The following is a 27,995-nucleotide window of genomic DNA, read 5'->3' as shown; positions in this document are numbered from 1 at the left end:
GATTCTAGCAAAGATGCCTAGCAGTTAATGCATAGTGAAATCAGTCCCAAGATCCCAAAGGCAACTTTGAGGGCACATGACTAACAAAAAAGACTGCTCATCCATACTTAGCAACTGCAGTTGCCATTTATTTATTTATCCAATATTAAGCTCACCTCAAAAGTTAAGCGTAGGGCATGTGAATGTCTAATTTATTATTATTATTATTATTATTATTATTATTATTATTAATCATTTATACCCCGCCCATCTGGCTGGGTTTCCCCAGACACTCTGGGCAGCTCCCAATAGAATATTAAAAACATGATAAATACAGCAAACATTAAAAACTTCCCTAAACAGGGCTGCCTTCAGATGCTTTCTAAAAGTCAGGTAGTTGTTTATTTCCTTGGTATCTGATGGGAGGGCATTCCAGAGGGCAGGTGCCACTACCAAGAAGGCCCTCTGCCTGCTTCCCTGCAACCTCACTTCTCGTGGTGAGGGAACTGCCAGAAGGCCCTTGGCACTGGACCTCATGAATATGGGAATAGCTGATTGGCATACCTGCAATGCAGAATGCTTGTATTCTCACAGGAGCAACACTGAAGTACCCTAACTAGTTGTATTCAAGCCTATTAATCATTCGCTTAAATGATAAATCTTTGAAGAGATTGTAAAAAATCCTTTTGTCCAAAGAGCAGAGTACTGACAAATCATTAGCAAACGCGCTCTTCCATATCTTTCCCTTGCATCGTCACTCTGTCTAAAGTGATAGTTCACTTGAAAGAAGAGTCACATTGATTAAAAAGTTTGTGCTCTGGAGTAAATAAGGCCTCCTTTGCTGATGCTAGAGAGCTTCCAAACCACCAGTTTTTTAAAAAATGAAACGTCCGCTCTTAAGGTCTTTGCCCAGGGCAGCCTCTCAGCCACTGGCTCTCTTCCTTGATCTACTCTGGACAACTGTTAATAACACCCTGTTTATGAATATATATGCCAGTTTCCCCCCTCAGCTATTCTGTGGTCTTATCCCTCACACTGTGCTCATCAACTCCCTTTTTCCATCCACCTCAACTGTCAAAATCCCATCTAACTAAACCTGACTGCCTTTCTTTGACAAATGACTGCAACCTCCAGCCAATTGGAGTCTTGCTCTCATCCAGGCCAATCCGAGTGAATTTACCTGTTAAGCTCCACCTAATAAAATCTCAAAGCGGTAGTCTCACTCTTCTCTGTCAGAACTTGTTACCAAGGTCTATTGCTACACAGGTTTGCAATATCATAACGGTACAAAGCCTCGAATTGTCACAGAACATTGCAGACACACACATTTACAGACATTTATACACCGAGAGAGAGAATTTCTTCACATTCCCCAACTCCAATATCCATTGTGCAATCCTCCAACAGCACCAAGTCCACAAAGTAATCAAAGTCCCTCAGAGATGTTATGTATTTGGGTCAACTTGCAGAGGCCAGACAGCTGTTTCTGCTCAGGTTTGATGGCAGACCAGCTGCTTTTAAGCAATGACTGAGTTCACGCAATGGATTACATCACACATATTCTGACAGTTCCTGTGCCAGGCCCTGGTTAGGTGACTGAAGTTCTAACTTGCGAGTAGTAGTGCGGGTAAATGCACAACTCTGAGTAAACAGAGCAATTCGGAGACAATGAGAACCAGAATATGACACATCCTAGCAGTACCAACAACCTGGATTCAATGCAAAATGTTCCCCCAAAAAACCCTTCCCATCACCAACCTTTAAGGCCAATAATGAATATAGCACAGGTTGATATAGTACACTGCTAGCAGCAAATATCCAAACAGACAAAATGTGACTACACCAATGTATTGTTTACAGTGACATCACAACATTGCTATAATGCTCATACGGATCAAACACTTATTTTATGCTTGAAGTAGATTGAAGCCAAGACTGACAGCATGGTAGAATCAATCATACCATTTCTCCCAGGTGAAAGGAGAAGAGGAGATATTGTTTAAAGTCTACATAACCAGGTTTAAGATATGTGCTACTTGCCTCTAACATTTTCACCCCCTACAACACCTTGGCATCCTTACAGAAAGCAGAAATAAAGGTTCTAGGAGTAGAGCAACTTCACACGTAGGTCTCCATTTTGAAAGGGTTTATTGTTTCTTCATCTCTACTGATCTTTGCCAAGAGGAAAAAGAGGATCAATACTTTTTTGCCTATATTATTAAAACACTGAGAGCCCACCAACAAACAGCATAAATTACCACTGCCATCCCCAACAAGCAAAGTTCAAAAGCTTTGCAACTAAGCAGCAGGAAGGACTTAAGAAAACCATCTATCATCCACCATGCCTTTATGGGAGCAAACTCAACCCAGAGAAAGACATCATTTCCATGAGCAGAAATTGTTCAGCTTACAGTATATGAGAATAGACAAAGTGATAGACACTTTGGCCATTTTCACACAAGGCTTAAAAGAGTTTATGCTCAAGTCTGCAAGTGTCAAACCTACATTGGGTAGAATGTACATTTACTTGCTCTTCAGAACTCTATTCTGCAGTAACAACATTCAGACGCAACAGAAAACAGACCAAGAGGGGTTAAAATGTGCTTTTTTTAGAGTTGTAAAATATCACTCTACGTATTTACACAGAATCAAGTTCTAACAAGTTAAATAGGACTTGGTTCCTCGTTAACTATACTGTATTTACTTATGCAGCCTGAGAGAAAATGTCGCAAGACAAAATAATTTTTATGTGTTCCAATGATGCTCACAGATTGAAGATAACAGAAATGCCTGGAGTTTAGCAAAAGCAAAACAAAAACTTAAGGGCTGATACTTCACTACAGTGATACTTAGATTTCTGTCCCCTGGTCCCAGTTGTTATGCCTTCTCTTTAATCTGATTTTATACACTGAAGACTGCTTCTCAAGTAATGTCTTAGAGAACCATGGTTGCCACCCAGTAAACAGTCAATGGACTGGTTCACACATATGTGCATGAAGTAGTAAGAGGCTAAGCAAAGTCTCAGGCTTATACACTCCCCCTCCTCTCTTTGTATATGGCTAGAAGGACTTCACTAGTATCTAGCTTCCATTTTTACTAATCCTGGCCAGCCCTTAGGTAATTCATCAGTTTCAAAACAAGTCCAGCTTTACACAATGGGTTATGAAGTTGATGGTATGAGGAATCTCTCCCTTCACTCCACTCCCAGTGTATTGTGGGACTCCAACTACCGTATTTTTCGCTCTATAACACGCAGATTTTTTCTCCTAAAAAGGAAGGGGAAATGTCTGTGCGTGTTATGCAGCGAATGTGTGGTCCCTGTAGCCGAAAAATAAGGCAAAAATCAAACCGCGCTTCAGGGAGAAGGGAAGCCTGAAGAGAGGAAGTGGCAGCTTTCCTGCATTCTGCCTCAGGGTCTTACTGCCCACCCTGCTCTGTTTCGTTGCTGTGTTTGCTCAAACGGAACAAAGAGCAGGGAAAGCCCCTCCCCTCCAGGCAAGTAGAGAGGAAAGCAGAGCGTCGCTCTATCCTGTCCCTGCTCCGGAGGGAACAATGTTTGTGAAGGGAAGAGAGATTACAGGTTCGGCTTAAAATTCTGATTTGACTTCCTGCTTTTTGTTTTTGGAGACACACAGCATTCAAATATGCTTTCTTCCATTTAAAAGGATGAAATCCTTAAACAGTGGCTGGCTTGTGTGGGTGGGTGGGGGAAAACTTTTGCCTTCCTTTCCTCACGTTATAGCCCTCTCCTGCATTCTTAGCCTTCTGTGTTTTTCCTTCCCTCCCCACTTAAAATGTGGTTACAAAGCATGGATCCACATGGATCCTCAGGATCTTTGCATTGGGTCACCCCAAATTCACCATCAGAGCACACAGCATGTCCATGGCTACAGCCTGTCCCCCCCCCAAAAAATCACGCACCCACTGTTGCCTGGGGCTGCAATGGTGCAAAAACGTGGTTACAAAGCATGGATCCACAGGGATTCTCAGGATTTTTGCATTGGGTCACCCCAAATTCACCATCAGAGCACATAGCATGTCCATGGCTACAGCCTGCCCCCCCCCCAAATCACGCACCCACTGTTGCCTGGGGCTGCAATGGTGCAAAAACGTGGTTACAAAGCATGGATCCACAGGGATTCTCAGGATTTTTGCATTGGGTCACCCCAAATTCACCATCAGATCACATGTCTGTGGCCACAGCATGAATCACAAAAATGATACGTCCACTGTTTCATTCAGAATATTTTTTCCCTTGTTTTCCTCCTCTAAAAACGATGTGCGTGTTATGGTCAGGTGCGTGTTATAGAGCGAAAAATACGGTACCTTTGTTCCTGGACTTTGGCCTTGCTAACTCAGGTTGAAGGGAGTTGGGAGTTAAACATCTATTGGGTCATAGCTTCCCCATTCACTGTTGAAACCAGGAGTGCAAATTCAACAAGATTCTTATCAACATCCAATACATTCCCCAATAATAATTGAGAAACAATCATGTTAACAAAGGTCTGATGGATTCCACACAACTAACTTGGAAAACTCTAACAAACTGAACAGCATACATGAAATGAATCCACCCCAGTCCATCACCATTTTATACCCATACCAAGGTAAACTTTCTCTGACTCTGTTGTACCTGGAGGAAATGCCATGTAATTATTAAATATATAGGATTTTTAAAAGCAAAGGAAGTAAATAAAGGAAAGAGGTTTTCAAGAAACACTAAAGGAAAGAAGAGAGAAAGCGCACAAGAGCAATAAAAATTGCAATGTGAGGAAGATGGAGGTTACCAGAATATGAGAGAATAGTCTCCCAAACCTGTAATTTAATATGACATATTTTCACTGGGAAAAACACAATTATCCACCACTGTTAACTATACTGTAACAAAACAGGATGGTATTCTATATATTACTGGATCATATAAAGGAGACAAAAATAGGTTTGCAACTTTCAATATTCTCTGAAAGTTTATCAAAATGCCATTTTACAAGGATCAGTGTATTAAAGCAAGTGAAATTTAAATATGCTTGACTTTTCTCCCATTTTTATCTAACCACAGTTTTAAAACCAACATGCACATAAGTATTGGATATACAATATACATTTCATGTTAACAGTGTCCCTGCCATCCAAAGCATTCATTGTTTACCATTCAAACATCCATCTCATTCACTAGAATTCTTGTTGGGAACATGTGAAACTATGGAATATTTTATCACCTACAAAGCTATTAACTGCACTGCCTGCAATCCTATGCACACTTATCAGGAAATAAGTCCCACTAAAAACACTGTGTGGCTTACTTCCAAATAGACATGCCTAGAAGTAGCCTGTATTTGCAAAAAGGCAACATCATACATGCACCTAAGATTGGGGGTGGGAGGAGTGGAGAACACGTGGCTATGACAAGGAACAGACATTCGAGATAAATGTAGCTTCCCAACACTCCTTCAGTTTTCAAATATAAAGTTCTATTGTGTAAAAACTAGCATATGATGTCATCTCTCTGAATACACAATAGTAGAGATTCCAAAGATACCATTCCATGGCTGCATCAACTTGCATTTTAATGCAAATGCTAAATGTATTAGAAACTAGAAATCTTTTTTTAAAAAGTACTTACACAAGTATATATGCAGTATACGTAACCATAAGCAAGAACAAAAACAAATAGAGCAGTGTTCTTCCTGACAGCGTTGTTCAGGGTGATAAAATCATGTTTAAAAACCAAATAGTCAGGGCCTCATCTGAAGGAACAAAAGATGAGAGAAGGGGTGGGGCAGGCCATTGCCCATCAGGCTGCAAATGACTCTTATTTCCTATGCATTATGCTAATCAAGTCAGTCATTTCCACCTGACTGTTTTTCCCCACCCCCAGAAACACACCCTACAACCATTGTTCTTGCAGCCAGGATTCCCTTTCCATCTCTTGTAACAACAGGCTATGCAGAAGGACAGGAATCAAAGCTTTCCAAAGGCAGAGATTTATCATCCATCAGTCCTTCTATTTGCTCCCAGGACTGTCTCTGCCTTTGGAGAGACTCATCACCGTACTTTGGATTGTCCTGAATCCTTGCCCTTTGGTAGCCAAGCCCCATACCAAAAGTCCTGTTGGGATGCATTTTGGCTTGCCTGCTGATGAAACTGAGTGTGTGATGATTGATAACATTGTCATTTATCTGTTTTAGATCTCTTAGTAGTAGCCATTGCCAGAACATTGTCCTGTTCGCCTCTGTACAGTTCCATACTTATTTCAGACATCATGGTAGATTGCAATGTTTATCTGGTGATAACATTGCAGTGTTTAGCTGGTGAGTTATCGCAGTTGAAAACCAGATATTGCCTAGCCCTTACACACATTGTGATTTGTGATATATTGCCAGCTCAAATATTATGAAACAATTATCATGATGTGAACTTCAAACCGGTTTTGGAAGATATATCAATATATTGCCCAGCCCTACTTCCTTCCAGGGTGACAAAGCCTTTGCCAATCCCTTCCTCCCAAGGACAGGTTGTGTGATCTAGGCAAACCTGAGAGGACTTGAACTATGATCTTAACCATGCACTAACTAGCTGTCATGCATAGTTATTTTTGACTGCAATTTCCCACACTTCCTTACTGCATAAATTCATTTCTTAAGAGAATCACATGAGGATTACAATTTGATGGACACTTCTGGAATTTACCCTGTGTATGGAGGGTATAATAGTTGTACTCTATTTATCATTAAATAAGTATGTAATTCAGTGGCATTAGGGTTAAATAAGTTAAGAAGCATGGAGAGAATATTATGTCTGAGGAGAAACTAAGTACTGTAAAGGACGGCAGAAGGGGGGCTTTTGTTTGGATTTCTATGAAGCAGTTTGAAAATTGGAGGTGCTTTCAAAATCTAAACTGTCCTTAACTTATGTGATAGGGCTGCCTATTGCTGGTTTACAGATGCATAAAGGCGAACAATATAAAATTAAAACATTCAAATGGTGTTCCTGAAAGTAGTGTTCTACAAAGCTCTTCCAAGTGTTTATTTATTCCACACACAGACACACCCCTCCACATTTTGACAATGCCCTCAAAGGTATGGAATCGGAGACAGAAAATACTTTGAAATTCCATTCATGGAAAATTCAAATTTATACTGAAAAAGAGGAAAAAGTAAAGGAACCAAACAGAAACAATGAATGAAAGGGGGGAGGAGGATGAATTTCTAAATGTCTAGATTACTCGTCAGTTAGAGATTGTGATCTTTTCCAGACCTTTATCCTGCCAGTCTAGGACACTGCTTTCACAATTTGCCAGCACGTAAAACTGTCAAATGTTACTGATAATATTACTGCAGCAACAACAACTACTGGCTAAACATAGCTAGCAAACAGCCAACAACCCTCCTCTGTTGCTTGCCCCCCAACAACTAGTGCTCAGAGCCATGTCTGATGTTTAATTACCAACTAGAAAGTTCACTTCAGGCCACTGTTCTAAAAAAAAATATGCACACCCCTATGTTTTAAAATGCACAAGAAAGCAGCAAGGAAGGGTTGCAAACATGACCACTTGTCAACAACGCTTACTATAAATACCTCCCTCTTTTCTTTTTTAGGAAATTAAAGTTCTTTCTTCTTTCCCAGTACTGTACACAGTTCTATGCAGCCATATTTTTAACAAAGAAACTATCCATAAAACCCTGTTTATATTAACATGTAACAAACCCTGTTTTACCTATGCTGTGGGACAATGTTTCAGCTTCTGTAACAAATGTGTCATTAGATTATAAATTACATTTTATACAACAAAAAATTATATTTAGAATTGATTGGAGTCCGCTACATTTGTATAGAACGGGACTACCTACGTCGACAACATGCTGCTGGAGATGTAATAAGGGAAATGCTTCTTTGAAGCACATGTTTATGAAATGTCTGACACTTACAAATTTGTGGAGGAAAGTACTAGGATGCATAAATACTACATTAGGAAAATATTTAAAATTGACTGATGATAATATTACTTGAAACTATATACCAACTATAAGGGGTTTGATGATGGGCCATATTGTAATCACAATTTTATGTATTTTTTATCTTTTTTTCCTTTCACTTTACTTCCTCACTGAAAACTTGCAATAAAGTATGAATATAGAACATATGTTTATTCATTACTCATATGCAAACAGATTTTACAAACATATCTTCAATAACGTGTTTTTAAATTGTTTTTTATTGAAAGATTTTCATGGATAACAAACGCACAGATAGTGCCTATATTTTCAGTTCATAGAATCTTTTCTATAGGTCAGTTACATTCTTAATAACATATTTAACAATAGGTGCAGTCTTAGATACAGAAAACAAGAACCTGAATGTAAGAATTTTTATGTCACTTTGGGAAATTGTTTTTAGCAGTAATGCTACCAACAAGTTTATTACATAAACCAAGAGTCAAGGAGAATATTTCTATCGCTTTCAATTCCTGCCCAGATTCATAATTGCAGCTCCACAACTCTGATGAAAAGAATATGAGCAAGTGAAAGAATGATGGTGCAATCCTTAAACATATCTACTCAGAAGGAAGTCCAACTGGGAGTTGTTAACTAGTAAATGCACTCAGTAGTGCAGGCTAAAATAAGTGAAATCCTACGTATCTAGGCAAATACCAAGACCTCATTAAATTTCAGGAGACTCCTGGACTGATTCCAAGAAAGGACACTGAATAAATAACCCCAATCCCTTTGTTCATTAATAATAATCTTATATGACAAACCTGTATAATAATAATAAAATATTGTATTATATTGCAACATGAAATTATCATTAAGTGATGAGTTGTTTGAAAGTTACCTGGATTGAGCCTTCCATAAAAGTTCCTCTTTATTAAAGATTTTGTATCTTGTCATGAACTCTCTATATATTCACACACTCACACTTAACCACTGTTTATGTTTGTTTGTTTGTTTGTTTGTTTGTGCATGCATGATGGATCATGTCCACCTTGGTGAAGAAACTTACATTTTCCAAGCCTTGAGTAAAAACCTTTTAGATGCCAGCAAAGAGTGACAAATTCATTTCCTTCCCTATTACACCACAAGTGCACACCCCCATATTTTCCACATTTATATATCTGGGAAGCAGTCCTCAAAGTAGTGTCAATGCACAAAGTTATTAGAATAAAATGCTTTCCCCAACTCAACTCAACTCAACTCCAACCCCACCTACCCCCGCATTAAAAAGTCTTGTTCCATTTGTATTTTTCAGTCCTGTTTACCAAAGGTAGAACTTCCACTGCCTGTGCATGACTTAATTTGAGCCAGGGCTCAGAGAGAGAACCAGCTTGGTCATCCCAGGACCATCATACAGCAACATCCAGATAAAGAGTAATGAATAGAAAGGTGTTGGGTCACATCTGAGAAACTACAGCTAGTATTCATCATCTAGAAATAAGAGGTAAATTTTTGAGGGCAGAGGACTTGGTTTTCAGATAGATTTGAGAGCCAGCTTCTCTCTTTTAAAATAAGCCACTATGCCCAGGCAAAGTTCTAACTTTGTGATGCTGAGCAATCTGTCACCAGCACCACTTGACAGCATCAGGAGGAATTACTGATTTGCCAGTGATTTAAATTATTTCAGTCACCAAGCAGAAAGCCATGATTTGAACTGTTTATTTTCAACCATTTCCCCATGAATCAGTTATTTTCAAGAGAAAAGACTGTCCTAAGCAGAGAGGACTTCCCCCCCCAAATGAACACAAGTGCTAGACTAGATTCAAACACAATCCGATGCACATTTTCCACTTGGTCCAAGAAGAGTGCACAGGGCTGCAACATCAGTCCATCTCCAACAAGAAGCTGCAATAGGACACACATGCTTTTGAGCCATTAGTGTAGCTTACATTCTCTCCACCCCCTGCTAGAACTGTTGTTATTTAGTATGATAAATCATTGTTGATTCCCCAATATTAGTAGGCCCCCACCAACAGGGGCACCTGACTGATGGGAATGATATTAAGTCAAGTGTTCAGAGAGAACAACAAGGCACAAGGGAGCAGTGCCTTCCGCTTCCATGGGTGGAGTTCACAGGTGGGTTCTGAGTAGCTCCCACAGGGAGCTACTACACACTTAGTCAGTGGCCAGATTTCACTGTCTGGAATGACTTTTGTCTTTAACAACAGGATGTGAACCTCTCCCACCCTGCTTCTAGAGGGAATAAACTCATTCCGACTATAGCTCAGTACAGGCTGACATTACTGTTTAGCCCAAGCAAGGACAGAAACATGCTTAAAATGATTTGGCAGTGGCCAATTTCAAAATCTGGCTGCCAGTGTTTAGCACAGGGCTCCCCCCCCCCTTTTTTTTTTTTTTGGTGGTGAGGAATGGGGCGGTCACATTCCTAGGCACACAGCATGGAATTTCTAAGATCCTGGGCCACCAGGCTCCTGGGATTTTGCCCACCATTAACTCAGAGAGCCAGAGTCCCCCAGCAACTATTCTCAAGTGACAGCTTGCAGCACTGGGAGTGGCATAAACTAGCAAGGAAGGAAGCCATATTAACCCCTCCTCAATCAGTGCACAGTCATACTAGGAAGCTACTGCAGGCTAGAAAGCAACACAGGATCAAAGCGAAGGATTAGGGGTCCCAAAGGGGCAAGAATATAAAGCACTTATCGTTCTATGCAAAAAAAACAACAACCCACTGCTGCCGCCTCCATGACCCTCCTCCCCTAAAGCCTTTCAAAACTATAACAAGGGAATCAGGGGCACTGCTATTCTATGCACTTGCCAAAAGAACAGCAGCCACCTAGATCTGCGGCTGTGAACAAACTTACTTCATATCATCTCCGACCACTCCCTAAATTGCAGATGGATGCCAGAAGAGTAAGTGAGAACAAACACAGAGGTACTCAGAGTCCTGGCAAAATAAAAAAAATAACCAAGCCATAGAGCAAAAGACTCTGGAAGGAGGAAACAAGCAGGCAAAGGAAGAGTCAGAGCAGGCTTCGGGTTTTGTTTTTTTCTGGAAGATGCAATGCCCCTCCCATATCCCCCTTTGCTTGGCTGGCAGGAAGTGTTTACAGAAAGCAGAGACCACACAAACCTAGGCAGGGAGGCAGGCAAGCAGGTGATTCTTAACCCTCCATTAGCCCCAAACACTGACAGACTGGAGGACAACAAGCACACTGTGCTGGGGCGGAGGGGGAGCGAAGAGAGAAAGAGATCACATAGTCAGCCTACTTCCTTGTGTGCAAACAAGATGTGCAGGTCCACAGCTTTTAGAGCTTGTGGTACGAGGTGGCTACTAGACTAGGACAGGGGGTGACAGTATTGCCCCGTTACCCCTTCATCTGCACACAAGCATCACACCATGCACCTGCAAATCTCGATGCGGGGATCCCTAAAGCATGGATACGCAAGCAAGCATCTTTACGAAAGGCTCAGCTTGTAACAAGTGAAGGACTAACAACAAAGGGGAGGAGTCAGAAACCTCAGAATGAAGAATACAGTGCAACCACATGCCTGAAGAATACAGGAGGCTACACCCCTCACCCTCGAACGTAACACTGTCACCCCTGCCCTCCCCATCTACATGGAGACAGGCGCACCCCATTGCAGGCTGATAGTCTCTCTCTCTCTCTCTCTCTCTCTGTGTGTGTGTGTGTGTGTGTGTGAGAGAGAGAGAGAGAGAGAGAGAGAGAGACGCACACGAGGCCATTTTCTCAATACACACACACATCCACTGTTGCTTCCTTGTCAGAATGTATGACCTCACGCTTCCCTCAAGGCTCTTCTTTCCAAGGGACGCCTCCCAAACTTACCGTCAACAACCCACCCCGACACACACACACACACACTTATGCCCCTGACTGACTCTCTTATACTTGGGCGTTTAAAATGCTACCGTGGGGAGCGGGGGGGGGGGGGCAGAGCTGGACTTCACCGTTCACTTTGGAAACTCGGATTACAGCTGCAGCAGCTTCAGCTGCGTTCCAGGAAGAGAGCGCGTCCATGGCAGGCGAGCCCGCCTTTTTGTTGGCCGGCAAAGCCCTGTTCTGCGACGCCAGGCTGCCTGCAGCTAGCAGCTCTCCCCGCTGTCCCCACACATGCTCCCTGGGACACGCCGCCGGAGCCACTGCAGTGCTTGCGGCTGCGAACTACACCCATCGCTTGGAACGTCTCCTGAGCAGGCTGCGAGGAGAGACGGGCGACGCTCGCCCCACAGACTACTGGGCACTCGGTTGCCTTTCCTGTTCTTTTGCTGCTGCTAACAAATTACTTTTCCAAGGGAGAAGGCTCGGGGAATGCACTGCTCCCGCCCACCCACAAAACAGCAAAATAAATCGGGGCGGGAAGGGGTTTTACTCACCGTCTGCTGTCCCCCCCACCACGAGGCTACTTTCCTTGCAAAGGCAGTAGAGTAAAGCTGCGCTTTTCTCAGGGGAGTCAGTGGGGCTTTTTTTCTTTTAAAGGCAGCGTGGGGAGCAATGCAAAGTTTGCATGGGGGGAGGATCAGACCCCCGGGATAGATCCACAGATCCTTGTGTCCGTTTGCCTGCAGGCGGCTGGCTGCTCCAAGTCAGTTCCCCGCTGGCCCGATGCAGTGGTGAACTTTCCACCTAGGCGGCGGCGGCGGAGCCCCCTTCTTGCAGCGCCCTCCCCGCATTGGCACCCAGCATCCAGGCGCTCTCAGTGCTGCGGGAGGGCGGGGAGCGGCGGCTGCTACGGCGTCGGCGTCGTCAGCCTGGACAATGTGTGTGTGCGCGCGAGGCGAGCCCCAGGCGGCGAGCAGCACACGCCCAAACTCCGCTCGCTCCCCGCCCCCTCGTCACTCACAGCCTCCTCCCGGAGCAGCCGATAGGTGCTTGGGCTGAACCTCGGCGCCCCCCGCCGCGGCCTCTCCGCTCTTCCGACCTCGTGGTGGGCTGCGGGGCCTGTCAATCACGCCCCGCGCTCCCTTCTCCCCGGGCCCCGCCTGCCGGCCGCGCCGCTACTGCTTTGGCCTGGGCGCGCGGCGAGCTCTGAAGGGGCTTGGAGAGGAAACGGGCGTCGCGAGCGGCGAGCGGGGAATTGCCTCTTCTTTTGCCACGCTTATTTTTAGAGCTCTCCGCTTCCTCCAGTCAAACGAAGCTTCCTCTCCTTTCTTCCGGGTGCAGCTCTCTCCCTTTCCCGCTCAGCAATGCGTTTCCTTCCATTCCTGGCTCCCCCCGCCTTAGTCTCCACTCTGCAGGCTCCGCGTTTGCTTCCCCCACCCCAAAAGGCCCGCTTTCTGTACGTGGCCTGGCTGTGCTCTGTCTCTCCACTCTCCCCGCCTTTTCTCTTTCTCATCCTGCCGCCGCCGCCGTTGCTGCTTCCATTGGGCGCCTGTCCCCACGCTGTTGTCTGTTTTCCCTGCTCAGGGGTGGACGGCGTGAGCTGCCAGGCTGTGAAATGAACAGGGCGCGGGAAGACCGCCTCCGCCCTGGGGGAAAGTCGTAGTGGGGGTCGCACAAAGGAAGGAAACGAGGGGTCTGTCGCAAACTCGTCGTGTTCTCCCAATATTGGTCCAGGTCAATTAATTAAAACGTTCCCCTGCATGAAAACGCAGGTTCCAATGGTTCTTTAGAGGACATTCTCAAAAGTAATCAATATTTAAGTTTGTTTTTTCTCCAGAAGCTTTTGTTTTGCCGTAACCTCCACCCTACTACTGAAAACATAAGATTCTGAATTAATTCCCATAACCTTGAGTGTGAGCATTCAAGCGTGGTTAAATTAAAGCACGATGAACTAGGGCGGAGGGAGGTGTATTCTTTCAAAGCATCTTTATGTAAATATGCTCACCAAACATATGCAGAATGCCCATCAAGTTGGCCATAGTGTGAGCAGAGGAAGGTCATTCTTACACATCCATGGACTTCGCATTCAGGCTACAGCTTAAAGTTGAGTACATATGGATAGATAGATAGATAGATAGATAGATAGATAAGCCTGCGGAATCGTGAGAACTCAGCAACATGATTGCTCTTACTCTGCTTCAGTTAATGTGCATAGCAGGTACAGATTTTTTCTCTTCCCATAGAAGTGGTTGATAGCCTAACATTTGGTGGTCTAGCATTGGGATGGAGGCTTAAGTTGTCCTCTACTCCCAGTGCCCAGGGTGTGGGTCAAGTTTTTCTGCCTTTCAACCAGGGCCCAGATTGCCAACACTTTACACTGTCCCATAGCAGTTAGGGGGAGCCATGGAAAGCTAATTGTACTTTTGTTCTGCATAAGGTCTACCCTCTGTTCTGTTTTTTGGCCAAGCTAAAGTGTCAGAACTCAAGAACTGGCTTCAGTTTTATACACTGAGTGGTAGAATGATGACCACTATTATGACAGCTGAGGGACAGAGATAATGAATTGCAATGTACTATTTAAAAATTATACAGCATAGGTATTATTTATTTCAGTAAAATTATACCCAATTCTCTTCCATCATGGAACTCATTGCAGTGTACATGGGACAAAATGATCAGATTCAGGCATGCTTGGTTTCAGCAATGCGGTTGTATCGTGCGCTTGAACCATTGTGGCATGTACTGCAAGACAGCAACCTAGATAGCAGTCTGCAGCTGCTACAGGGTTCCAGAAGGGCAGTATGGCCATTGGAGAGAGCCAGAGAACCATTGTTAGGTGCAAGTGATTAACCCTTCTGTACCATCTTGCAGCTTAATAAATTTTAGTGCCAGTTGCATTTGTTTTCACACATGAAGCAAAAAGTCAAAACGATACCTTTCCCACATGTTCTTAATCGCATACAAGCCCTATGCAGACATGCTAGTTAGCCCCCGGACCCTCAGCATATTAGAGGCTGTTGCTGTCGTATTACCCACCCTTTAACATCAGATCCCAGGGTGGGTTAAAATTCAATGTTAAAAACAAATTAAAATGAATTACAGTCACAGGAATTGAGTGGGTCCTGGAAACACATACTGAAGATGTCAAAGCCCAGGGTAAAAAATGTGTATCTTCAGCATGTGATGGAAGCTATATAATGAAGGTTCCAGACACACCTCTGGGGAAGGAATTCCATAACCAAGGAGCTGCCACAGAGACTGCCCCCTTAGCTGATCTCAGCACTTAAAAGGGAATATAAAATAATAAAATTTTATTTATATCACGCCCTCCCCAGCCAGGCTCAGAGCGGCTAACAACAGTAAAGGTAATACAGCTTTCTAAAATCAATTCATTCTAAAATAAATTCAAAATCAAATTAATGGCAACCATAGGGCTAGAGTTCTGTGAGGATTACCAAAGGAGGGGGTCAGGCTGTGCCTTGGCCAAAGGCCTGGTGAAAGATGTCAAGTCCCGCAGGGTCCTAGTCTCTTGTGACAGAGCATTCTTTCAGATATTTTGTGCCTAAGACATATAGAGCCTTAAACACAAATGTTTAAATTTATACATTGGACATTCCATTACAACAGGGGCCAACTCAAACCAATGTGCATGGGCTTCACTCATGTTGAGAGCTATGCAGTGGGGCGGACCTGTGCACATGTGATTTCTAACATATGGCCATTGGGCTCTCCAATGGGGTAAGGTTAGCAGAGTCATACCCACCAACAACAACAACCTGTGTACAAATAAAATATCTGCACAGTGCTATAGAAAGATGGAAACTGGAGCATCGACATAGCCAGGATTTATGGGGGGCAGGCTTTATGTTAATGGGGGGGAGAACCAAGTTATCTGCGACACAATTGGTCAGTTAAGTATTTTTATTTAATTACTTTATTTAGGAGGGCAGCTGCACCCCTGGCTACACCCATGTATTTACATCCATGTACAGTACTGGAGAAAGGGAAACAGCAGCCTTTCTGTAAACTGCAGCCTTCAAAAAAATGTTTCTTTTTCAAGTCTTGTACAAACAGGAACACCCTGTAAATTCACCCTTCCTCCCACCACTGATGGAACAGATCCTCACACAAAATATAAATGAATAGTCACATCAAGAGCACCCAATAAAATAATTAAATGAAGGTGTCTGTCCATAGTCTGCCACTGTTGCTCATGGTTGGTAGCCACGTTCCTTTGTATATATGCAAATGAAATAAAGTCAAACCAGCCTGCTTCACTTTATTGCATGATAAGGTTTATTGAGTTCCATGAACCTCTTACGTTAAAGTAGGTTATACTTTTATATGGCACATTTCATGTAATTATTATATGATGTAGTACAATAATCTGTTAATCATGCCTCAGTATTACACTGCAGGCTATTCCAATTATTACAGGCTGAAAGTAAGGGTTTCATACTTGAGGTTTTGTTCCTTCTATGCCAAGGGAACATGTAATAACCTATGCAAATTAATCCACTTTGTGCAAATTATCTGGATTTGCCTAAACTTGCTTGATTTGTAGAACTTATGCTTAAACATTTTTTATCTTTGTTTTTGTTGGTTGGTTGGGTTTTTTGAAGCACTACTGTAGTTTACAAAGGAAAGAACTGATGAACAGCAAGGATGCTTGGGTAGAGGAACATTGCTAGAGGCTATAGAAAATGATAGCCATGCAAGACGTCAATGAACAATGGCACTTTTGGCAGACACATCATGATTTCCTATATAGGTTTGCAACCATGAGAGCTAGAAACTTGCTTTGTTTTCTGAAAGCTTGGTCTAAGATGTTAAGGCAACAGTCATATTTACAAAGGCACAGATTGCTAGATACCAGATTGGGTGAAACAGAATCACAAAAGAGAACTAATGACTTTAACCAAACCTTATGGGGCTCATAATCGGCAAGAGTTCAGCCTAGTGAAAATACAATCACAAGTGAGGTAACAGCTGTTTAATCTGTGACAAACACTCCTAGGGCTACATAAGAAAGATTTAGGAACAGTTTATGAAATGAACTCCTGAAGCTTCACAATATACACTAGACTCAGCTCTATATAATTTTACAAACTCTTTTATTAGCTAGTGTAGTAGGGACTGTTTGCTTCAGTCACTTTGGGGCTCCCCTAAGCCCTGCTAATCAGAGAGGGAGGTTGCAGGATTTGCTTGCTTGAGCGGATTCCCCTCCCGCTTGCTACTCACAGTGATTCTCTTTGCATCCCTAAGGAGTGCATAAAATATTACATATGCCAAATTACAGGAATGCATGCTGACGACAAATCAGGGGATCTTAAAACTACAAAACCTCATCACACAGGTTTTGCTAAATTCTGAGCATATATTTCTTGAGAGGTGGCATGAATATACAGAAGTATATTTGCCAGAAAGATAATACAATGGTACGAGTTAAGAACTTAATTTGTTCTGGAGGTCCATTCTTAACCTGAGGTACCACTTTAGCTAATGGGGCCTCCCGCTGCTGCCGCACCGCTGTTGCACGATTTCTGTTCTCATCCTGAAGCAAAGTTCTTAACCCAAGGTACTATTTCTGGGTTAGCGGAGTCTGTAACCTGAAGCGTCTGTAACCCGAGGTACCACTGTACTATGTAATATGAAATATGACTACTACTGCTAATACTAATTTGAAAACAGTCCCAGAGAGTCTGATGTAGTAGACAGCATCAGACCCTTTCCTAGTGACTATTCAAGGCTCAATCATGCAAACAAAAATTTCCCTTAAAAAGCATTTGGCCCTGAACCAGCAATTTGTGAAGCTCTGTGATTCTAAAAGTAGTGTTATTTTTTGTGTGGAACAGATATATCAGGGTAAATAGTACTTTACTCCATCTAGTTGTGGGATTGTAAGGAAGGTAGTAGAGGATATATTGTTTTGATATTATCCCTCCTCACTCATGCTAGTGAGTAAACAGCAAAGCACATTCCCATTGCAACTTATTGGAAGCAAGTTGATGATTTCTTAGGTAAAGGTAAAGGGACCCCTGACCATTAGGTCCAGTCGCGGACAACTCTGGGGCTGCGACACTCACCTCGCTTTATGGGCCGAGGGAGCCGGCGTACAGCTTCCAGGTCATGTGGCCACCATGACTAAGCCGCTTCTGACGAACCAGAGCAGTGCATGGAAACACCGTTTACCTTCCCGTCGGAGCGGTATCTATTTATCTACTTGCACTTTGATGTGCTTTTGAACTGCTAGGTTGGCAGGAACAGGGACTGAGCAATGGGAGCTCACCCTGTTGCAGGGATTCGAACCGCCAACCTTCTGATCAGCAAGCCCTAGGCTCTGTGGTTTAGACCACAGCACCACCCGCGTCCCCTTTATTTCCCTCTTAAAATAATAACAACACAACACAGTCTTCTTTAAAAGTAAGAATAAAATTTTACTCACATTCAGTTCACAGCAGTAATCTGAAGGCAGGCTTTCTCTTGTGGTTACAGTGAAAAGGAGTCTGAGCTACGTATCTCAGACTTTCTGCTTGTGAGCTCCATCCTTTGTGAAGGCTGAGCCATGCACTAGCTAAGAATCAGGAGAGTCCAAGAGTAAGAGAGTAAGAGTCCAAGAGAGAGATGGTTGCATGGCCAGCTCTTTTATCTGCACAGCTAGGGTCATGCCCATCTACCTGGTCACACACAGGGGGAAGAAGCTCCAGAGCAGGTTTGACAGGAAGTCCTCCCTGTCTGGAGCCACATTCCCCTGTGTGTCCATTCTTGCCAAGAGGAAAATGTTGTACTTGACGGCTCTAGTAATAATACATCCCACACTAGCTTTTAATGAAAGTAGTGTTTGGGGGTTTCGGTTTGTTTATTTTTTAAGGGCACACACCTGTTTCCCCCTGTTTATTGTGAGAATACCCTCTAGAAATGATTCTCTGTTCATTTTTCCTCCTGAAGCTATCGCAGGAACAGAACTAATTTGAAGTGTACCAGTTATGCATGACTACTGTGCAGTGAATCTGGTTAACTGCCAACTTAACCTTAATATGTCAGTCAAATTGATTGATTGACTGAATTTATATATTGCCCTATATTCAGAGGTCTCAGGGGGTTCACATAATAAAATCAAAATATAAAACCACAAAATACATAATCAAAACCCCACCCCCAAAAAACCCACATTTTAAAAGGGCATAGGATGTCAATCAAATCAACCTAAGGCCTGGTTAAAAAGGAACGTTTTTGCCTGGCGATTAATGTTATATAATGAAGGTGCCAGGTGAACTTCCCTGGGGAGAGCATGCCACAGCCACTGCAGAGAAGGCCCATTCTCATGTTGCCACCCTGCAGACCTCATACTTGCCATGTCTACTATAATAAAAATAACAATATTTAGCATGTCAGTACCAATTGAGATTAGCTCCATATGTATTAGCTCAGAAATTCTTGACACAGACAAGCATTACCTCCCATACTGGTAAAGCGTATGTCCCCACATGCTCCTTCCAAACGCTGGCAACAGAGTGTTTTTCAGGCTCTCAGCAGGCTAGGAGTGGAGCTTAGGCTCTAAACCAGTGTAGGGCAGGGGAGTGGCTCAGTAGTACATCACATGATTCACATGTAAACAATTCCAGGTTCCATTCCTTGTATCTTCACATAAGGCTATCCACACAAGGGTCCATCTCTGCCTGGCCCCAAGGACTCCCTCTAGGCCACGCCCCTTCATCCAGTCACATCCTCACTGGTCCTGCTCCACACCCTCCTCAAGTGCTTCAGCCTGGCTGGAATCTGTCCTTGAGCTGATAAGACGTCTTAGATAGAGAGGCTCTGTGTGTAGAAATTTCTGGAAAGAAGCCGACAGTACAAACCTAAGTGGCAAATCTGCTACTCTTGTCCACGTTTGCTTCTTGCCCCATTTGCTTTTGCCTCCAGCTGCTGCTGGGTTGCCTTGTAGAGAATGTGGTCCTTGGTCTGGACAAGGGTCCCTTACCCTTGGGGAAGACCATATTGAGCTTGAGGGAGTGATGGGCTGCCACAGAATAACACATCTTCCTAATTTCAAACTGTGGAGTGAACTGCATCTTCTGAGCCCAATTCCTTCTCAAGGGCCCTTTCACGTTCTGAGGGCGGACTGCAATGTAAAGGATGGCTGGTTATTTGCAGAGGATGTGCTTCCACCAGGTCAATTCCAACCCTTCATCCATGAATATTTTTTCACTAAGTTCCACTCGTTATCCTCTATTGCAGATGCAGCAAGGAACTGAAATTAAAACATAGTGGCTTGGCTAAATCCACCTAAGGAATTTGTGGCCTGAAGCAGGTTTTGAACTGGACCCCTTCACCGCTGACAACCTCAGTCACTATACTACAGTGCTGTTTGAAGTCCTTGGTACAGATCAGGGCTGTATTGGTTCAACACCATCCATGTATCTTTAAAGGAGATATTCCCTGCTCTCATATAGTGTAAAGGCTATTCAGAAGCAAGTCCCATTGTGTTTAATGGGGCTCACTCCCGAGTAATTATACATAGGACTGCAACCTAGGAGCTTGCAATCCAAGCACTTTACCAAAAGATATCTCACAATCCTGCATAATAACCGTAGAAGCATGAGATTTGGCATTGGTTGCGTCACAGAGAAACTCAGGTTTTCTTTCCTTGTCTTTCATCATTCATTCAAAGTGTATTTCCAACCCTCTGGGCTGGGAAGATTGGCATGAAAGTTTGTGAGTGATGCCTGACAAAATCTCAGCAGCTGGGGCAGGACTGGGGAACTGATTTTACTTTCTTGTTTTGACAAAAAGCTAACAAAATTACTGTGCAATCCTGTGTATAACTTCTCGGAAGTAAATCCTATTGAGTTCAATGAGACTTATGTTCAGATAAGTTTGCATATGACTGCAACTTGGGCTGTAATACTATTAAACACTTATCTGGGAATAAGCCACATTGAAATCAATGGGATTTGCATTTTCTGAACAGGCACACACAGGAGAGCACTGTTAATTATCTAAATATAGGAAGCCCATGCAAATATTGATAGTTTGCATAATTTGTACAGGTTACAGAATTTAGGTGTCTGGATACAAAATTTGAATCAAGTTTGCACAGAATTATTTTAAGGCCACTCTGGATGCCCTGCTTCTTGAGCATTCATCCTGACTTGCTTGCACAAAGCTTACATGGAGGTTACCGTATTTTTCGCCCCATAGGACGCACCGGCCCATAGGACACACCTAGTTTTCTGGGGGGGAAATAAAGACAAAAAAAATTATTTCCCCCCCCCCCCAGGTACGCTGTGCTAATCCCGAAGCTTGGGGCGTGCGGAGTTCAGCACGCCCCAAGCTTCTGGGTGCTGGCAAGCTCTCCACTAGCCGTGGGAGAGCCGCGCGGCTCTCCCATGGCTAGCGGAGCGCTGCGCTAATCCCGAAGCTTGGGGCGTGCGGAGCTCAGCCGCCCCAAGCTTCTGGGTGCAGGCAAGCTCTCCGCTAGCCCTGGGAGAGCTGGGTCTCCCACGGCTAGCGGATAGCTTCCTGAAGCCTGGAGAGCGAGAGGGGTCGGTGCGCACCGACCCCCCTCGCTCTCCAGGCTTCAGCGAAAGCCTGCATTCGCCCCATAGGACGCACACACATTTCCCCTTCATTTTTGGAGGGGGAAAAGTGTGTCTTACAGGGCGAAAAATACGGTATATTATACAGTATCCGGTCTTTACTGAGCATTTGTTCAGATTTGCTTGCAAATGCATTATACTACAATGAGGATTCATCCTGCATTCACTCTGATATGCCTGCAGAGTGCTTACATGTCTTCTCATTAGACATCCCACACTTTTCAATGCATTTCCCCATCACTTTACAAACTGCAAGAAGCCAGATTATTTTTTAAAGAAAATTTGATGCATTAGGGTGACAGAACTCTTTAGTCCACTTTAACTACATAAACCTAAAGTTCTGGTATGTGCTTGAATCCCTCTTGAAAAATAGTAATAGTCCAGAGGAATCCTTATTCTGTTTTGATTTAAACACCCACACCCACCCACAAAATACAAACACACGCCTCTGCTGAAGGATATACTTTTACAGTCCTGCAGCATTTATCCATAATGTTTCACAGATGGGACACATGCTTTTCGCTCTGAAACCAAGCAGAGTGTTTTCAGAACTGTCCCTAAGGAATCTAACAAAAATAATAAGGTCAAAGTGAATTGGCCCTTAACAAATAAATCAAATTCTTTTTGACTTTCATGCATATAATTTCATGCACATGATAAATGTTTAAATCATTTCACATGGGCATCTATCTGCGGGTGGAGGTCAGTGTCTGCACACATACATAGATAAACCATAATCCCTAGATTCCCAGCTTTCACTAAAAAAAAGAAAAAGAAAAGGAGTTCTCTAGCACTTGAGGAACCCAACATACGAGACAAAATGTGCATGCACTACTCTCATTAGTCTTGGGATACACCAGTTTGCTTACCACTTTCAGTCTTTTAACCAATTAATTAAGTCAGAGCAGTGATCGACATTTAAGAAAGCAGATCTAGTCAATTAAACAAGACGGATGCTAGAGTGAAACACCTGTAGACCACACTGTCTTTATTTGTTTTTAAGCTTTTTATGATGATCTTTCTAGGTGCAGAAGTAATTGCTGCCCTATAAAAAAGCAGTCTTGGAATCCAGGATTTTAGTGTCGCTGTGATTGGGGAATAGTATATAACCTCCGCCACCTCCCCAAAAGAGGAAGCAGCAAAGACAATAGTCCATGACTTTTCCCATTCAAGGTCTTTCCATACCCAAATGTTTATTCTTTATTGTAAACATTTTAAAACTTACTATACTAATATCAATGCAGATAAAATCTATCACTATTATACCCATATTGTAGAGGGCAGGAGTATGGCTAAGAAAGCGTGGGTCATGCCTGTGAGATAACCAGCCTCATATAACCAACATGCTTAAGTCTTATTAATGCATGAAGGGGTTAATACCATAGAGTAAGCTGTGCTGCCAGGCTTAGCTATGTCCACTTCCCCTCACCTTGGGAGGAGTTAGGTAATCAAGGCTTTATTCTCCTGGAGTCTGAGAAGCTTAGCATGTAACTAGGTTTGAGCTGGTTGCTCCAGCTTAGTCACATGGCTCTCACAAGCCACTCTTCAGTTCCTATACCAATGGTTTAGGAACTTTCACCACCTTGTAATTAAGCTAAGTTTTACTGCATATGCAACTTTTCTGACGCATATGAATTTGGAGAGTTTGTAAGTTTTTAACTTGCCAAAAGTTTGGTCTTTTCCTATGCTGGCAAAAGAGGGATTATTGTTTTTTTGAAAGAAACATTTTAAGGGAGTAGTTTTGAATTCACTTGGAGAATCCTGAGAGAACAGGGTTAAACGCAGGCTACCTTATGAGTTCATGGCCAAGGCAAGAGCTGAATTAAGGACATACTATCTTAGAAATCAGGGACGCGGGTGGCGCTGTGGGAAAAACCTCAGCACCTAGGGCTTGCCAATAGTATGGTCGGCGGTTCGAATCCCCGCGGCGGGGTGAGCTCCCGCCGTTCGGTCCCAGCTCCTGCCCACCTAGCAGTTCGAAAGCACCCCTAAGTGCAAGTAGATAAATAGGTACCGCTTTATAGCGGGAAGGTAAACGGCGTTTCCGTCTGCTGCGCTGGTGCTGGCTTGCCAGAGCAGCTTCGTCACGCTGGCCATGTGACCCGGAAGTGTCTTCGGACAGCGCCAGCTCCCGGCCTCTTAAGTGAGATGAGTGCACAATCCTAGAGTCGGACACGACTGGCCCATACGGGCAGGGGTACCTTTACCTTTACCTTATCTTAGAAATCAGTCACAGTGGTACAACAGCTTCCCAAAGAGCTTTCTTAGAGAGATGTTGCTGTACATTTCTGCTGAGCAATGCCAAGGGTGGTGTTTCTTCACAAGCATATGCATGTATGTCATACCACTTTGCTCTTATTCCAGTCCAGCCTTGTCCTAGCCATTTATTGTGAGCATTTAGGTTGCCATACACAACTTCTCCAGGGCAATTGGAAAATGACATCAACACATAGCTATTTTAGCTAGTCATGTTTGACAAAGAAGAAGATGATGAATAGGACAGAGGAATATCAATGTATTCTAGAGGAAGGAGAAATGTCCCAAGTCTGGCTCTTGATTGATCTATTGGCGTTGACTGCAAAAAGGATTCAAATAAATAAGTACATCTCACATTGTCTGGTTATGGTAACACACACAGATAGTGTGAGTCAACTAATTTTAAGGGTTATAAGCACACACACCACAAACAAGGTTGCTAGGACAGACCAGCAGGTCTGAACTTTCATTAGAAGCCAAATCATTGGAGCAAGAGTTACTTTTAGTTCTAATTACCAGCCATTTATATACATTATATAAAGCATTCCCGTCTGATCCCCACCTGTTTTTCTAAAACCAAATTTAAGACTTTCAGATTGATAAACCTAATGAAGGATCATTTTCAAAATTCAGCCGTGAAGCTCACTGAGTGATGTTGGGCCAGACACCTATCTCTCAGTCTAACTTACCTCACAGGGCTGTTGTGGGGACAAAATGGGGAGGAATAGAATCATGAACGTCACCTTGAACTCCTTGGAGCAAAGGTAAATGGAATATAAATGTAAATGTAATAATAAATAAATAATCAAAGCTCAATAGCTTATTTCAAGGCCATTACCCTGTTATAAAAACAACTTCATGATGAACACAAGCTCCTTCCAGAGTATTTCAACCACAGATCAACATGCTTCTCTACAGAACTGTGAATGACACACAACAGGAGTAACAACCACTACCACTGTGAAAATGTTTGTTGATTTGCTCAGGTTTCCTGTTCCCCATCTGACTTGTTCAAGTGGCCCTGCTTTGAGCATGTGCAGGGTCTATGACAAATTCTAATTTGATTTTCTGATTGGGTCCTAGCATCACCATGACTCTATCAGATTCCCCAGCAGCCCCTCTGTGGGTTCTCCATGGGACAGATCCCTAACACTTAACACTATTTTCGCCAGTGAAGTTAAAAGCATATCCATTAATTTAGCTGTGTGTGCACGTGTCGCCTCCCCACTGAACTATGTCTACAAGTGTCATAATGTACAGAGTGAAGAAGCTGAATTAATGCTCCTTGTTATGTGTGAAAATGCTCTCAGCCTCTCCAGCCTTTTCTTTTCACGTATCCACTTGGTGTGTGATATGTTACCTGTGGCTACTTTACCAAGAAAACTTTTAGCAACTCTTTACAGATTGCTTCAAAGCAGCTCAAAAGTTGATCTGCTGCAGATATCAAAATTGATCATTTTGACATATATATATTATAGGAAAAGCAAAGTGCTTCCTTTTATAATCACCTTGCAATATGATACAAGGACTTTGCCATGGCAACCCAGCTCATGAAACAGAATAATGTTGATCATAAGGTATAGGTTGCTATGGTGAGTAAAGCTGAGACTGGAGCTTTGCATCATCTAGCAAGCCAGGTTTGTGTCAATAAGAGCCCTTGCCAGGATGCACCAGAGATAGGGGTCAAGCTAAAAGGCTAGTTACCAACAAGAGACAAGGAGGGGTAAAGTGCAGAGCTCTTAGCACACATCTCCACAGCCAGCAATTAATAATTTCAACAACTTCTGGAAAGAATTTAGGCTTAATCAGAAGTTAGGAAAAAAAATTATTCATGAGCAGGTGTGATGTGGCATGGGAAAATCCTGCGTGATGTTCTGTTTGTGAACGTAGAATCCACTCACTATGATGAAACAACAGCAACTCATTGCAGTGCAGGCTGGGTGCAATGCAGAACTGTGTAACTTGGATTTGTGCTGAAAGCTATACACAGTCCTGGGCAAACACTGTTTGTAGGCAGGAACAAGTTAACTATAAGACTACTTCACATTATGTAACACATCTGAACCCTCTAAAATGTTTCCCACCAATCACAAATGTTGTTATAGTGCTTATCCTGTATATATGTGAGTTCTGCATAGAAAACTAACAGATCCTCTGCATCTCTTCCATTTAATGGCCTTCAACTCCATTGCCTATGCTCCCCATCCCTGTCTATGTTCACTTCTCTTGCCAAATCCCCCTTCCCCACAACAAACCCCCTTCCCTTTGTCTGGGGGAGATCTCCCACATTTGTTGCACTGTAGCACAAAAATGCCCTTATTTATTGCATTTATATCCCATCTTTTTCTCCAAGGAGCTCAAAGTAGCATACACTCTTCTCATGCAAGCCCCACAACAACACTTTGAGGTAGGTTAAGCTGAGAGACAGCAACTGGCCTAAGGTCACGCAATGAGCTTCATGTCTGAATGTAAAGCAGGGCAGTGGAGTATGTGACCTGAGGAAAAAGATTTGAGGGTCAGAGAGAGGCCCAAAGGGCCACATTCAGCCATCAGGCTTGAGGTTCCCCAGCCCTGCCTTATCTCCCATCCAGACCATGATGACAGAGGCTCTTTCCTGTGAGTAAGGAAGAGATCAGCAATAGGTAATGCATCACAGCAGCCATTACACTCTAAACCATGTTTTTTGAATTTCTCCTGATCAGCAAAACTCCTTGACACGAAAAGGAACTTTGTCAATTCAGGTAATGATTGGATTGCTGCCCCTTATAAAACGTATGACTAAGATGTTCATCTGATGCTGAGGCACTAACACTGAGTAATTTCCTAGCACTCATTAGTAACACTTTTTTTATTTAAGAAAAGAAAGTATTAGCTATAGTTTCCCCGCAGTAAGCTCTTTAATCATCACAGCTTACTGGCAGAGGGATTTGTGGAGTAGCTTATATGATCACAAAGAGAATTAAATGCATCACGCTTGCTCTGTATCCTGCTAAATGATATATTATAGGAGACTGAGGCTGCTGGATTCCCATAAAGTAAGACGTATATATGAATTTCAGACTTGGTATCCATGTAATGTTAGGGAGGATTTTACAATGGTGTTGTGCGAGTCCCACTGCATCTATTAACCTAATATTGCACTCATTCCACAGAATACATGACAGAGCATTTAACCATTCACCCTCAGCAATGCTGTGTGTTTCAGGCTATCTAGAGATATGCAATAAAGGTGCCAGGCAAGCATACATGGGGACAGTGGGGAGCCACCACAGAAAAGGCCCATTCTTGTGTTGCTAACCTCTGGACTTCTCACAGAGGAGGCACACAAAGGGCCTCAGATGATGGTTGCAGGGTCTGGGTTGGTTAATCATGCTATACTGTATATACACACAAACACACCCTTATTTTCAAGTCACTATCTTCTTTTGCTATCTTATTGTTTTCAGAAATTCAGAATCGGCTCTTTAGCTTTCTCAGGCCATGCCTATCTTATTCAGTCATCTGAGCGTGACATAATTTGTCCTCTATTGCAGCTCCAGAGGGAATTTGCTTTATCATTGTACAGCTTTACTGTCTACAGATCTTACAGGCTTCTGCATTCCCTTGGAAAACACCTCCCTGTGGTATTACACAGTGGCAATAATTCAGAGTCTAAATGACTCTTCTGGGATGCTGTGCTAGCAAGTTACAGCTGTTTCTTTAATAGGCTGCATGAACATGCACAGAGAAAAAGAGCAGGAAAAAGAAAGCGTATCTTCATGCTTGTGTTTGTGAGCACTGAAAGAGTTGTTCCAACATAAAATGTGATTTTACTCAGAGATTTCTTCTCCTTTAAGGCTGTGAATAGCGGTTTCACGGTCAATTTCTGTATTACATTTTTGTACATGCAGACACCCATTTATGTATGTGTGAACAACCACACATACCCTAGCTTGCTTCAATGCATGCTAGGGAATGGATGTTGCATAGAGAATGGCTTCCCAGTAGGTATATGTGGAGAGAAAATAATAGTACAACCTTCCAGGCTGTAAATTTAGGCTTGTGCATTTGATCTGAAGTGTAAGTACAACCTTACACGCACGACCACACATCTGGAGCACGTGTACCAGGATAGCAACTGCTATTGAGGAAAAAGGCACTCCTACAAGCCTGTGGGGGTTTTCCCTTGCCGCATTTTACAGACTCTCATATTAGACCATTCATTTCCTTCAAGCAACTTACAGCTCCCTCTTCCCAGCACCCAAACTGCCCACCTATTCGACTCAATCATGCAGTTTCCATACAGCAGATTCTTGATCAGCTTTTCGTAGCCCGCAGGAAAGATCTTCCTAGAGAAAAAGGACAAATAACACAACCCCTCGGAT

The 27,995-nt window shown here is 43.1% G+C and overlaps 1 protein-coding gene across 3 annotated transcripts in view; it reads right to left on the bottom strand.

Annotated features, from left to right (window-relative positions):
• The window catches only part of HRAS (HRas proto-oncogene, GTPase), a 67,410-nt gene that overhangs the window by 39,291 nt on the left and 124 nt on the right, over positions 1–27,995 (bottom strand). The window contains exon 1 of one of the 3 annotated variants that reach the window (XM_083480600.1): positions 12,331–13,379. The exons of 1 other annotated variant lie outside the window; for it this stretch is intronic. The gene's annotated coding sequence lies outside the window, so the exon portion shown is untranslated. Of the gene's footprint in view, positions 1–10,795; positions 10,943–12,330; positions 13,380–27,995 lie in introns of those variants that run through there. One more of the 3 variants, XM_083480601.1, reaches the window with a different exon arrangement.

This window comes from Podarcis liolepis (assembly GCF_965112155.1).
Source record: "Podarcis liolepis genome assembly, chromosome: 1".
NCBI lineage: Eukaryota > Metazoa > Chordata > Lepidosauria > Squamata > Lacertidae > Podarcis > Podarcis liolepis.
This window is presented reverse-complemented; position numbering and strand designations above follow the sequence as displayed.